This window comes from Acomys russatus, chromosome 27 (genome assembly GCF_903995435.1).
Source record: "Acomys russatus chromosome 27, mAcoRus1.1, whole genome shotgun sequence".
Taxonomy (NCBI): domain Eukaryota; kingdom Metazoa; phylum Chordata; class Mammalia; order Rodentia; family Muridae; genus Acomys; species Acomys russatus.
This window is the reverse complement of record NC_067163.1, coordinates 37,563,469-37,575,623: the sequence shown is the minus strand read 5'-3', so window position 1 is coordinate 37,575,623 and position 12,155 is coordinate 37,563,469. Positions and strand designations below refer to the sequence as shown.

Sequence of the window (12,155 nt, the reverse complement as noted above, 5' to 3'; positions counted from 1 at the left end):
TGAATGGTATAGCAAAGAATTAGAGGAGAGAAAAGAGTCATTGAATTAGATTTGGTAGTTTAGAAAAAGAAGACATTATTGAAGAGAAATGTTCTAAAGAGAAGTTAGGGACCAGCCGAGAGAAAGCTTTTAGGTTGGGGAAATAGTAAATGTAAAGACAGGGCTGCAGGAAGAAGGAAGGCCAGTGCGGCTGGGAGGGGATAGGGTTGGAGAAGTCATAGAAAGGACACAGACTTTCCTCCTGTGTAACAGGGCAGCCATTGGCAATGCTGAAAAAGAAAGCACCATGACTGCACTTTCGGTAGAAAAGCATGACTGTCGCAAAAGTAAAAGCTGCTCTTAGGGCAGTTACAGGTAGAGAGACCAAGGCGGGAGGACACTGTACCAAGTGCTAGAACAGCCAAAAGGATTGGTAACATGGTGTCATGGGCTGGCACATCCTCTCTGAAGTGTTTTTTTACATTTATTATTATCACTTGCATACACTTTTAATCTCGGTCATTAAGTACATTGTGTTTATATTTATAGATTCTACAGATTCAGTGCAAATACTTTGTGATTTATTTACTTTACCTTCTCCCATACTCTCACTTTCAGAAGGTTATAGAGAAACCAGGGAGTAATAATCTGGGGCTTGCATCATAAATAGTTATTTCTAAATGATACAGATGAGCAAAGTAAATTCTGGGCTATCCCTCTGACTGTTACAGTAATGACTGTCCTACTCATGGCTCTTCAGAAAGTACCATAGAACACAAATGGCAGGGCATGCAAGCAAGGAGGAGGTCAAGTCCTGCTCACGTGCAGCTTATAGCTTCATGCAGAGCCAGGACATGTTCCAGATCAGATAATCAGGCCAGACAACATTCTCTGATCCAAACTAGCACCTAAGGGCTTGTGAGGGAAGAGAGATTTGGAGGGGGTGGCGGGGGGGAGGAAAGTTACAGGCAAAGAAGAAAGCAAGCCTAAAGCCTTTCAAAGGAGATGGAGCAGACCGGAGCAGGGAATTCACCTGGGCTTCTATGTTATAATGGAACAGTGGGAAATGAGGCAAGAGAAGAAAATTGGAAGCAGATTGCAGAGGGCTTAATGCCTGGTGAGGAATGTGGAATTTGTTCTCTTGGTATTGGGCAGCTCTTGCAGAGTTTGGAGGAGAGACATGATGGAGAGGTATTTGGGGAGATTAATCCAACAGCTGTGTGCAGGCCAGGAGATGACTCAGAAAACAGCTGCAATAGGTGGCTAGACTTGAGAGTCATTTGGATTTGGTTGGTTCTGAGTTTCCAAAGTAAAATCATCCTACAACTGTGTCAAAGCTCCCTCCCTTGCCCCCCTCGCTCATTCTGCTACTGGCTTATGAGCTATCTAATAAAGTAATTGCTTCTATCAAGTCCTTTGTGTAAAAATTAAAACAAATAGTCCCCGTCTACAAAAACTATTTGCCCTCTTTTCCATTATTTTCTTGATTCATGGTGACAAGCTAACTAAGAAAACTGACAAGGATGTAGGGAAAGCGTAGGAAATTATGAAAACAAGTGAGTGTTTGGTGAAGGAAACGTTTATCACTGCGGTTCTCATCATTATGAGTTAATTACAGGCTCTCAGCAAATACCCCATTGTGAACTCAGAGGTGCAATATGTTTTATTTGAAAAAGTGAAATAGTGATTTCTTTTCTAGTGTTCAGTTGTATTTCCTGCTATTTTAAGGCTACTCAGTGGTACCAGTGTACTTTGACAACCAATTATCCCAGCATGGCTTCACAGTATATTTTAACTATAATGCTTTTTAAAAGCTTGAATTGCAAAAACAGAGTCCTGTCTTAATTGATCAGATGTGCATCTAGAGTTGTCTGAATTCAGTCTGTGTAATATCTGGATAAATTATAAATTAACCGACTTAGACTTACATGAACTGGGGAGGGCGAAGCAGACCTGTTGGAATGAGACGCACTGAACTTCTTCACCAACTTTCTCCAGACTCTCGTCTTTGCTTTTGAGAAAGAATCATGAGTAGCCCTGGGTTCTGAATTGAACTACGAATGAAAAGCACAGCGTAGGCCTTCCCCATGAGTCCTTAATCTGATTTACAGAAAGCAGTTGCTAATGACTGTGATTATAGTTGTGAACACTGGAAATCTCAGCTATTGACGATACCACCATCCTCGTGATTGCATGTGTGCACACATGTATGTGGTGTGTGTGTGTGTGTGTGTGTGTGTGTGTGTGTGTGTGTGTGTACACGTTTGTGTGGGTGTGTCCATATGGGTGCCTGTGGATGCCAGAGATGAACATTAGGTATCTTCCTTGATGACCCTCTACCTTAACTTTGGAGCTCACTTGTGCTGGTTGCCCATTGATTAGGCAGGCTGGCCAGCCTGTAAGTTCCCAGGATCCATCTGTCTCTGTCTTTCAACACTGGAGTTACCGATAGAACCTTGTGGGTGCTAGGGATAGGAACTGTGGCACTCAGGCATACACCATGAGCATTTTTCCAGTTGATCCAACTCCCAGCCCCTAGATCATTGTACTTGGCAAGCTTGTTTCAAAAATACTCAGAGAATCCAAGGGAAGGGTGACTTTCATAAGTAACCATTCTCCCTGTTCATGTTATCCTAGTGTCTGTTAACCATGATCGTTGTTTAAAAGCTGACATCTATGATTGATTCAGGCAAAGGGTTGTTGCTTCATTTGCTTTGGTTTGACTTTTTTTCCCCCACCCGTCACCATCCCAGGTGGCGTCTCCCAAGCAGGAAAGTCAGACAGTAGTTACTGCTTTGGAAAGAAAAGATAAGCTGAAAACCGTGGGATGCATTTTTCTTAGACTCCTTTGCCAAGTGTTACACAACTGTATCAAATTTCTTTAGACTTTGATAATGAGAAACAGACACTTCCATAGAAATATAACCAAGAGATTTGCAGTAATAGACGATTTCAGAAAGACACATGGCTCTAAATGGCACTGAGATTATGTGCTTCGCAGTTCTGAATCTTTCAATTTTTTTTCATGTTTGAGTAGGTCCTACGGTTGATTATCAGGTTGAAGAAGGGCAGAGGCCCTGTCTGCTGATTATAAATGTGCATGTGTGTAAAATTTTCACACATAATATAATATTTCAAAGTTATTTTTATGGAGACTCAGGGGTCCCAGAACTTAAAACAAAACTGCTGATCATTGGCTCCAAGAAATACTTAGAAGGAATCATAGTTATTTTTTACATCCCAAGGAGTCATTTGCAGACTTTTGGGCTACAGATCACATAATGTTTATTTATTCAGCTGGCTTTGGAGATTTGAACAATATTTGGAAGCACATGAGTCTTTGCTTTGCTTAATAAAAGTATACTCAGAGGTATAGCTACAGCGTTTTTATATCCAAAGGGTTCCCACAAAGAGGAGCATGTATTGATAAAAATGTAATTTTGAAATTAAAAAAAAACATATAAGTCCAGAAAGAAAATCATTTTACACTGTCATTCTTAAGAAATCTTTGTCAAGACCTATGTCCCCTGCACTGCAAAGCCCAAGCATATATTATATTTACAGGAACTGTGCTATACAGTATAGTACAAGAATACTACAAACTGTAACTTGCATTATTCTCTCTGATCATCTACAACAAACAAGACCTCATTTATCTCCTAAGAATGATGTTTAACACACGGTGTGTAATTTCGTCGGTGTTAATAGTGAGTTTTATGTCACAAAGTCAGCTCGCTCTTTTCTATGAAAGAAGGTGTAATAAATATTTCATGGCTATGGCTCCTGAGGAACATTCTCCTTTCAAATGTGAGGCAATCTTTCAGTGTGTGTGCCAATCAGAAGTCTTTAGCAGATGTAAAACGCATCTTCTTTACTGCCTTTGAAAATATAAGAAACTTGAGATGCAACTAAAATATTCATTACATGGGCAACAGGCAAGCAAGGCTGGGAGAGCAGAGGGTGTCGGTCAGTAGTATCCCAGTTCTTTCTTTGTTTAGTCTTTTTCTTTTCCTTCACTTTCTTTTTTCCATCAAAGTTCCTAATACTTCCAAAGCCCATGAAGGGTCAAAATGTCTTTGTTCTATTTTTTTCCAATTTTTTGCAACTGATTCACAATATTTAATAGCACCATGATCTTTTATTTAGTCAGCTCACTGATGGCTTACAGGAAGACAGTATTGGTAGCATGTTTCCTAGCCATTTGATTAATAGCTTTATGGTGATACTACTGACAAATTTAGTTGCCTATGAGAGGACTTCTTCGATATCAATTTGTCTGGTTGGGATGGAAACTATTATATTTTGTTGTGTTGTTTAAGATGTTTTGAAAAGCATAGTGTTAGTTGGTCAGATGTTACGAATCCAAGTCATTTTAAATGTTTTATTAATGACAAAGTAGATATTTAAATTCGGTAATAAAAAACAAGACAATGACTTTTGATTAGACAAATGTGTTCATACAAACACACATATGTGCACCAGGAGAAAGTATCACACTAGGCTAGGAAGAACTGTATTAAATAACTGAAGGGCATAGTAAACCATAATTTCCATACATTCCTATACTTCTATGAAATATAATAAAAATTAAAAATTTTATTAAATACATTTAGCTGACACACTAAAAATATTTTCATTCTTTTTTTATATTTTTTTCAGTATCTTACCTTTCTTTTTTTTCCCCCCTCAATCCTATCTAATTTGCTAAACTTTATGAGTTGAACTATATCCTGGGGGTGGGGAATAGATAACAAGCTTTGTCACAAACCAATCTGCTGTGAAAATGAGAGAAAAAAAGAATGAACATATTTTCAGGTCTCACGATTTGCCAGACATTGTTGGAGATGGCTTTTCATATGTGTTTTCTTAGTTAAAATGAAATTACGTTAGAATTGCTGTCTCATTCCATTGTGAATGGAAATAAATTACATTACTTTTACTACTATTACTTTTTTATTTTGATGATTAAAAGTACACATTCAGGTTAACTTTCATAGAATAAAATCTGTGACACACAAAGTGTAGCAACAATGCATTTCAATGGCAAGATAGTATATTCCATAAGAAGTCAATATAGCAGTTCTTATTGATGTGGACAGGAGTGCAGGCACAAACAGGAGAACTTTAGTACGACAGGTTAACTCCTTGGGACACCCACCCTACCTCAAAGAAGATGGTGAGCATCAAAGAACCTCCTTATGGAGATGGTTTGTTTGGGGGTTAAGATGTTTTTTAGGTCTAGATAGATGTTTTAAGTTGATAAAGATGAGACGTGATAGATATGGATTTACATTCTGAATTTTAAATGCAGCAAGATAGGAAAGATGCTTTCTTCAAGGTTGCCAAATACAAATAGACAAAATAATACTATGAATGTAACATTCATATAATCCTTGGTTATTTCAGGATTTTTCTTGCTGTAGGTAGTTTATTGTATATATTTGTAATAAATTAAATGTAAATTTTAAAAAAGAAAAATAACAATAGTAAGTGTTTAAAAAGAAAGAAGCTCAGTTCAGACATTCAGAACAAAAGCACAGAGGAGTGTCCAAAATCTGGCAGAGGCAAATGACAGTAAATTGTGTGTGTTTTGTAAGAAGCAACATAACTGTATTAGAGTCAGGGTGGGGGTGATTTTTACAGACTCTCGTCTAGATGATTTTTTAAAATACCACTTTAATCATACTCTGAAAAGAATGAATTTGGAAAAAATAATCAGTCTGTTAACTATATTAATTTCACCAGTTGCAAGATGAATTAGATGGTTTCAATAACCACATTTCTCCCTTTTGATTGTTTTTCTTTGTCACTGAACATTCAGGCTTCTTCAAAGAACCATAAGCAATGCATTGTCAACAAAATCACAATGATGTTGTTACTTTCGGGAAGATTTATTAGTACTGACTACTGAATAAAAATGTCACAGACACAGTAAATATCATGCCTAAAAAGCATAAAGAAATGCTGCATTGGTTTGAGGACAAATAGGAAATATAATTTACATTCTCAGCACAAAATGGATGTCAGGAAATGGACCCAAAAATGAATTAGAAGCAAAGATGATAACGGTTCTCATGATATCTGGGTAAAGAGTCAAAACTGAAACATATTTGGCCTCTCTGATGTACAAATGAAGTTGACTCTTGGCAAGACTGTCAAGAGTTTGGATGCTGTTGACATCTTTTTCTGTGGCATCTAACTCTCCTAAAGCTTTCTCTTGGATACAAGATCAAAAAGTACCTGGCAACATGTCTCTCATGTGTCTCTCATGAAACCCTTTGTGCCTGACCTCCATTCTTTTAAGGCAATGGATCTCAAATCTTTGGGCTGTGTCTCTTTTAAGAATAGACATACCTCGATCTATTTCTATTCAGAAGAAAAATAATAAAAAATATCTTAGCAGGAAAAACACTTTATATAACATATATATATATATACATATATACATATATAATGTTAATTCATGTAAGTTTGTCTGTAACCAAGACAAATTGAAAGCAGTATTCCTAGCTTTTGTCCCTCCTTAGATTTCAGGAATTCTGATGATTTTCCTGTGAACCTATGTAGCAGGAACACAGCCAAGCTCTGAAACGCCAGGTTGCAGGCAGATGTCCTGGCAGAATAACAGTCTAGCACAGTTCATTCTGGCAGCGTGCTAGTGCTAGTTAATGGACAACACCTTCTACTACCTCAGCAGATACAAGCAGCTACTCATCATTGATGAAAGTGTACATGATTCAAAGTCAGAAGGCAAGAAGAATTTTCCAACCGTCAAGCAGAACCTGGCAGTGCCACCAGAGTCTGCCTGGCACCGTTGAGTTTGAGGGACTTGAGTGTGGGTTCACTGGTAAAGGGCTGGAGAGCTCTTCCAAGATGGAGAGACTTTGTTCACCTTTGTGCTCTCAGGTGCTAATGGCTGTAAAACCAAGCTACAAAAGAGGAAAGGAAAGGGGAGGTGGGTGAGAAAGGAGGAGAGAGAGAGAGAGAGGAGAGAGAGAGAGAGAGAGAGAGAGAGAGAGAGAGAGAGAGAGAGAGAGAGAGAGAGGAGAGAGAGAGAGAGGGAGAGAGAGAGAGGAGAGAGAGAGAGAGAACAATTTGTATCTAAGAAAGAAACAGAGGCCTGTCTCCACTTTCAAAATACATCTTATAGTCAAGACTTTATAAGGCCACATCTAGAAAGCCAGAGTGAGAAACTAAGTCGATCCCTGCAGTCAGTCCTTGTTTCAACCCACACATGGAGTAGAATCGAGTAAGTCAGTCCCAAAAGACAAAGTACCACCTGCTTGAGACTAGATGTAAAATTGGGGTGGCATGACGTGAATGTAAAAGGGGAGAAGCTAGGGGTTTGGATAAGGGAGCAGAGAGGGAAGAGGGCATAAAAATGGGAGCAAATAATATTTATTGTGTGTGTGTGTGTGGCTCTGTAATGATTCCTTTTACTTGGTTCAATTACCAAGAGTTCCAAGAGGCCTGGTGAGGTGGGGATGCATGAGAGGCAATTCGATGTGGTAGGCGAGCAATCCCCACAGGTTTTGACTTGTATCTTAGCATCCATCTGTCTCTGGTGAAGACCCAGCGTGCAGTGAAGTCTTGACTAGCCTTCACAGTATTATATTGCTCTTGCTTACTTAAGCAGCTCCACTCCTAGAGGACCACCTCCCTTTCCAAGGTCCTCGGATTAACAACACCAAATTAGCAGGCCACATTTTCTGTTTATTATTCTCCATTTGCTCACCAGTGAGGTGATTCACTGTGTCACATTGAGGTCTGTGACATCTACGTGCCCAAACATGTGCCCTGTCTATATGAAGAGAATTGCATTCTAATGTGAAATCGCTACGTTTCCGTCCTGTTAACAATTTCTATTACATTATCCGAGTGCTACTAAAGTCAATTTACAAGTGTCTTTGTCCCTATGTGGGACTCACGATTATGAAAAGCATTGAACATATTTCACTGGAGTTGCAAACTAGGCCACGCAGATTGATAACTAGCAATATGGCTCTGAGAATCAGCTCACTGGGGTGAAGAATTTACCTCTTAATATCGTCTATCAATGGTTGTTGCTTTCGAATAAACCTTTAATGGAAAGACTCAGCCTACAGATTTGAGGTCTTATTTCCAGAGGAGCCATGGGGGAAATATGTTGATTTGGCTTTTGGTTAGGTTTTTTTCCCCCATCCTCTTCTTTTTCTTGTCAGTTTGTTGAGGGTGATGGCCCTGAAGGCGATAGGGGACAGAAGACATACGTGAACTATGTAGAGTTGGTTTCAGATAGCTTTTTGGTGCTCTGCTAAAAGATTCTTTTCTGGTTGACCCTTGGGTCCTCTTTGTGCTTGCTCACAGGCATGCTGACAGTGTCATCATCACAGGCCTGCACCGAGAATGGGGAAAATGAGGGGTTGGCTGCTTGCTAAAACACTTCCTTCATTGATGAAATTGACAGTGACCTTAATCAGAGACTCTCTCAGCTTTTTAGTGCTGACAGAAATAACCATTTTTTTCCACTCTGTCTATTTTCATCATAGACTTTTCCCCTCTGATCTTTAGATATATGTCCCAAGGTCTGTAGTGTTTCAGAAATCTGGTCAGAATGCCTCTGTCTGTACAACTGTCCTCCTCCCAATGCACCCCAAATGTATATGCAAGCAGACTCATTGGAGAAACCTCAAAATATAGGGAAAAAATCTAGGAGCATTGTAAATGGGCAATGTGAGGCCATAACCCATTTGGTTGTGACTGTTTACAAAACTGCATAGGTTATAAGTTGTCCCAACAAGATTTTTTTAATCTCAAGAACAGTGGTTCTCAACTTTCCTAAGACTGCAACCATTTAATAATACGGCTCCTCATGTTGCAGTGACACGCCCAACACCCAGAAAATTATTTTGCTGCTACTTTGTAACTGTAAGTTTGCTACTGTTATGAACTGCATTGTAAACATCTGATAGGCAGGACATCTGGCACGTGACTCCAGAAAGCGGTCATGACCTACAGATTGAGAACCACTGTTCTAGATCACAGTTACTTTCTCTACATCTGCAAGAGAGATCAAGAGGGGTTAGTTTTTTCAAGACAGAAGGTAATTGCAAGTGATTATTTTAAGTCACTTGATATTTGGGAACCATAGTATCGATGGTATGGCTAAACTCAATAGCACACATGCGTAGTTATTCTGTACACAATAACATGCTGTCTTCAGCAATCTTCTGAATTTCTGTTACCTGATCCGTTTTATTTGGAACCAATCAACATCTGCTTTTTGTGGTAGATGAGAAGGTTAGATTAGTTAATACTCAATGAGTCTGTGAGAAAGACACATCGTCTTTCCCCATACACATCCACTCGCAACCATTTCTGTCAACTCCTGAACGTACTGTGGAGTCAGTGTTCGTTCTGGCTGCGGGTTGGTCCTTTGCTCCCAGCATCAAACTGAGTCTTCTAGTTGCACAGTCACACCCAAGCCTTAAGTGAATCCTAAAATTTTGAAGTGCACTGACCTCTAGTTTAGAACTCGGCACACGGACAATTAAACGGTCCTTCATGCTTTTTCCTAGACGTGACAGCCCGAAGCGGCATACTGCGTGATTCAGAGCCCTGGGCCGGTTCATGTCGACAAATCTCTAGGTTGCTTAAAGGAAGAACACAATTGAATCAAGTACAGGAACCTCTAGGGCACTAGATTTAAACACCTGTAGAGACTTGTAGTGCACTAAATGTAATTACCTGTGGAAAAGAACCCTGCTATACTAAGTTTAATCACTGGGAGGTACTCCTGGTGTCACTGGCATGCTAAGAACATCTAAAAGAGCCATTCACAGGAAAAACTACCCACCATGTGTAATATAGCTCCATCTAGGGTAACTTCAAAACTCTTAACAAGCAGCTTGGCACAGGAAAAAAATACACAGATTTGGGGCAGATTTTTGTTGCTAATATTCATGTGCAAAAACTGAGTATCACTCAAGCTCCGTAGCCCCATAGCTTTTGTGATGACCTAGGAGGATCTAACCATGTCAAGAAAAACGAGAAATAGTCACTTTCCAGAGTGACCCCTGCTTGAATTTCAAAGAGTTCCACTTTCCAAACGTGTCTTCCTTTGTAAAACTCATTGCTTAGGAGAGGGCATTGGGGCAGGGGTGGGGCTGGGTATTGGGATAGGGATCAGGTGTGGGGAGAGTGGGGAGGGGAGGGCTGAGAGAGAGAGAGAGAATGGTAATTGATGGTGCAGCATCTCTGAGACAGAGAAAGCTCCTGGAGTCTATCGGGGTGACCATAGGTGAGACTCCTAACTTAGGGGTCTCTGTCCTGTAGCCAGGTGGGACTTCCAGTGCAGGGAGGGGATACAAACTCACCCATAAAACCTTCTACCCAAATGGTGCCCTGCCTACAAGAAGTATAGGGGTCGAGATGGATGGGAGATTGAGGGGATGCCAACCAATCAGGAGCCCAACTTGGGACCCACACCATGGGAGAGAGCGAACCCCTGGCTTATGTGCTTGTTGTGCACATGGGATTGAGCCGTTACCAGATTGTGTGCTTAAATGTACCTGTAATAAATGACTTGAGGGTAGTTTGAACCAAAAAACAAACCAACAAACAAACCAAAACAAAAGAGTCATTGCTTGAATTTTCCGATACCTGGCTCTCCTGAAGATCACTTCCCCTCCCCATGATGTCCTCTCCCTGGGCACAAATGAGTCTACCCCAGTTCCTCTTCCATACCCCCTACTGTCTTGTCTTAAGTCCTAATTTCATCAGATGTCACTGCCTTAATAATCCCTTCCCTGCAACTCTGTCCGCTGGATCAAATCAGTTCCTCTGCTACGGACTCCAGGGACCACTACTCCTTGTCATTATAACCCAGTTGTGTCAGTCAGTCCCAATGAAGACAGAAGCGTGGCTCAGCTGAGCCTCAGTGACATTGCTACCTATGTGTCTGCAAGACAGTAAAGGCTTCAGGCTCTTGCATGAAAAGTTTCTTCTGGGTTTCCAATACCTATTAAAACGTCTATCAAAGTAAAACGTATTAGGTCTCCCCTTCCTTTCATGTCCATAGGCTCGAAGGCTATCATGTACCTAATTTTCCCGTGTACCTGAACCACTATCCGCACCCTCATCCTTAAAGTGTGTTCCATTACCTTTGTTGGAAGTAGGCTTCTCTGCCTTCTGATCTCATAACCTCTGTGTTTCCTTTAGGAGATCAGCAATTGGCTTTGCTTATCTACTTTTCTTAAGGAAGGATTTTTCCGTGTCTTGCTACAGCTTGGTACCACTTACACAAATACTGGCTGTAAAAACCAGTATTACAGATGTGTGTGTGTGTGTGTGTGTGTGTGTGTGTGTGTGTGTGTGTGTGTGTGTGTGTGTGTGAGAAAAACAGCATCAGGGCAGCCCAGTCACTCCACAGCTATTATACTCTTCTTGGATCTAGCCAAGTCAAGTAACGAGATGGCTTGTTTTTGCCTGAGTGTTTGAGTGGATGAATAGCTTATGTTTTATGTCTTACATAGATCAATGTGCTACAATAAAGATTAGACATTTAAAATAATGTTTTATGACATAGTACATTTCTCTTTGTTCTCCTTTTTCAGGCTTGAACCACATTGATATCTTTGCTTTGGTGACACGAGTGACACGCCACAAAACTTGTGGAAGGATATACTTTTTGGGTAAGTACTATAAACATTTCTAAATTATACTGCAATTACAGAGCTCATGTCTTCTTGCTTTGTTTTGTTTTAAACCCTATTTTACACACAGACACACACATACACACCAAGCACAAATAAATAAATAAATATTTTTAAAGCTGAAAGCCTTGGTATATTTGGAGAGAAGATAGATTTATCAGGCAAAAAAATTTTAAGAAAACTTACAGGGTATTTTATGCATTAGCATAAAATCTTTCAGTTTTATACAATACTGTGTAAATTCCATATCTTTCTAGAAGAATGCTATAGTTAAGGTGAAATGTTTTGAAATACAACATGTATCCTGCAAAATGTGCAAGTTTCTGCACAGCCCCATGTACTTTCACAAAGTGAGCATGTATGTACCAGCAACAAGATGTGGTTAAATGGCGTTAGCTGCACCAGCACCCCAGCAGGGCCCCACCCCTTGCTCCCCTGCACCCCATCTAGCCAACTTCTCTCCACTCCCATTAGGATTAACCA

At 40.1% G+C, this 12,155-nt stretch overlaps 1 long non-coding RNA gene across 1 annotated transcript in view; it reads left to right on the top strand.

Annotated features, from left to right (window-relative positions):
* The window catches only part of LOC127210087 (uncharacterized), a 345,427-nt gene extending 333,776 nt beyond the window's left edge, over nucleotides 1-11,651 (top strand). The window contains exon 3 of the long non-coding RNA XR_007833261.1: nucleotides 11,574-11,651. This is a non-coding gene — a long non-coding RNA (uncharacterized LOC127210087). The remainder of the gene's footprint in view (nucleotides 1-11,573) is intronic.
* Nucleotides 11,652-12,155: the final 504 nt, after the last annotated feature.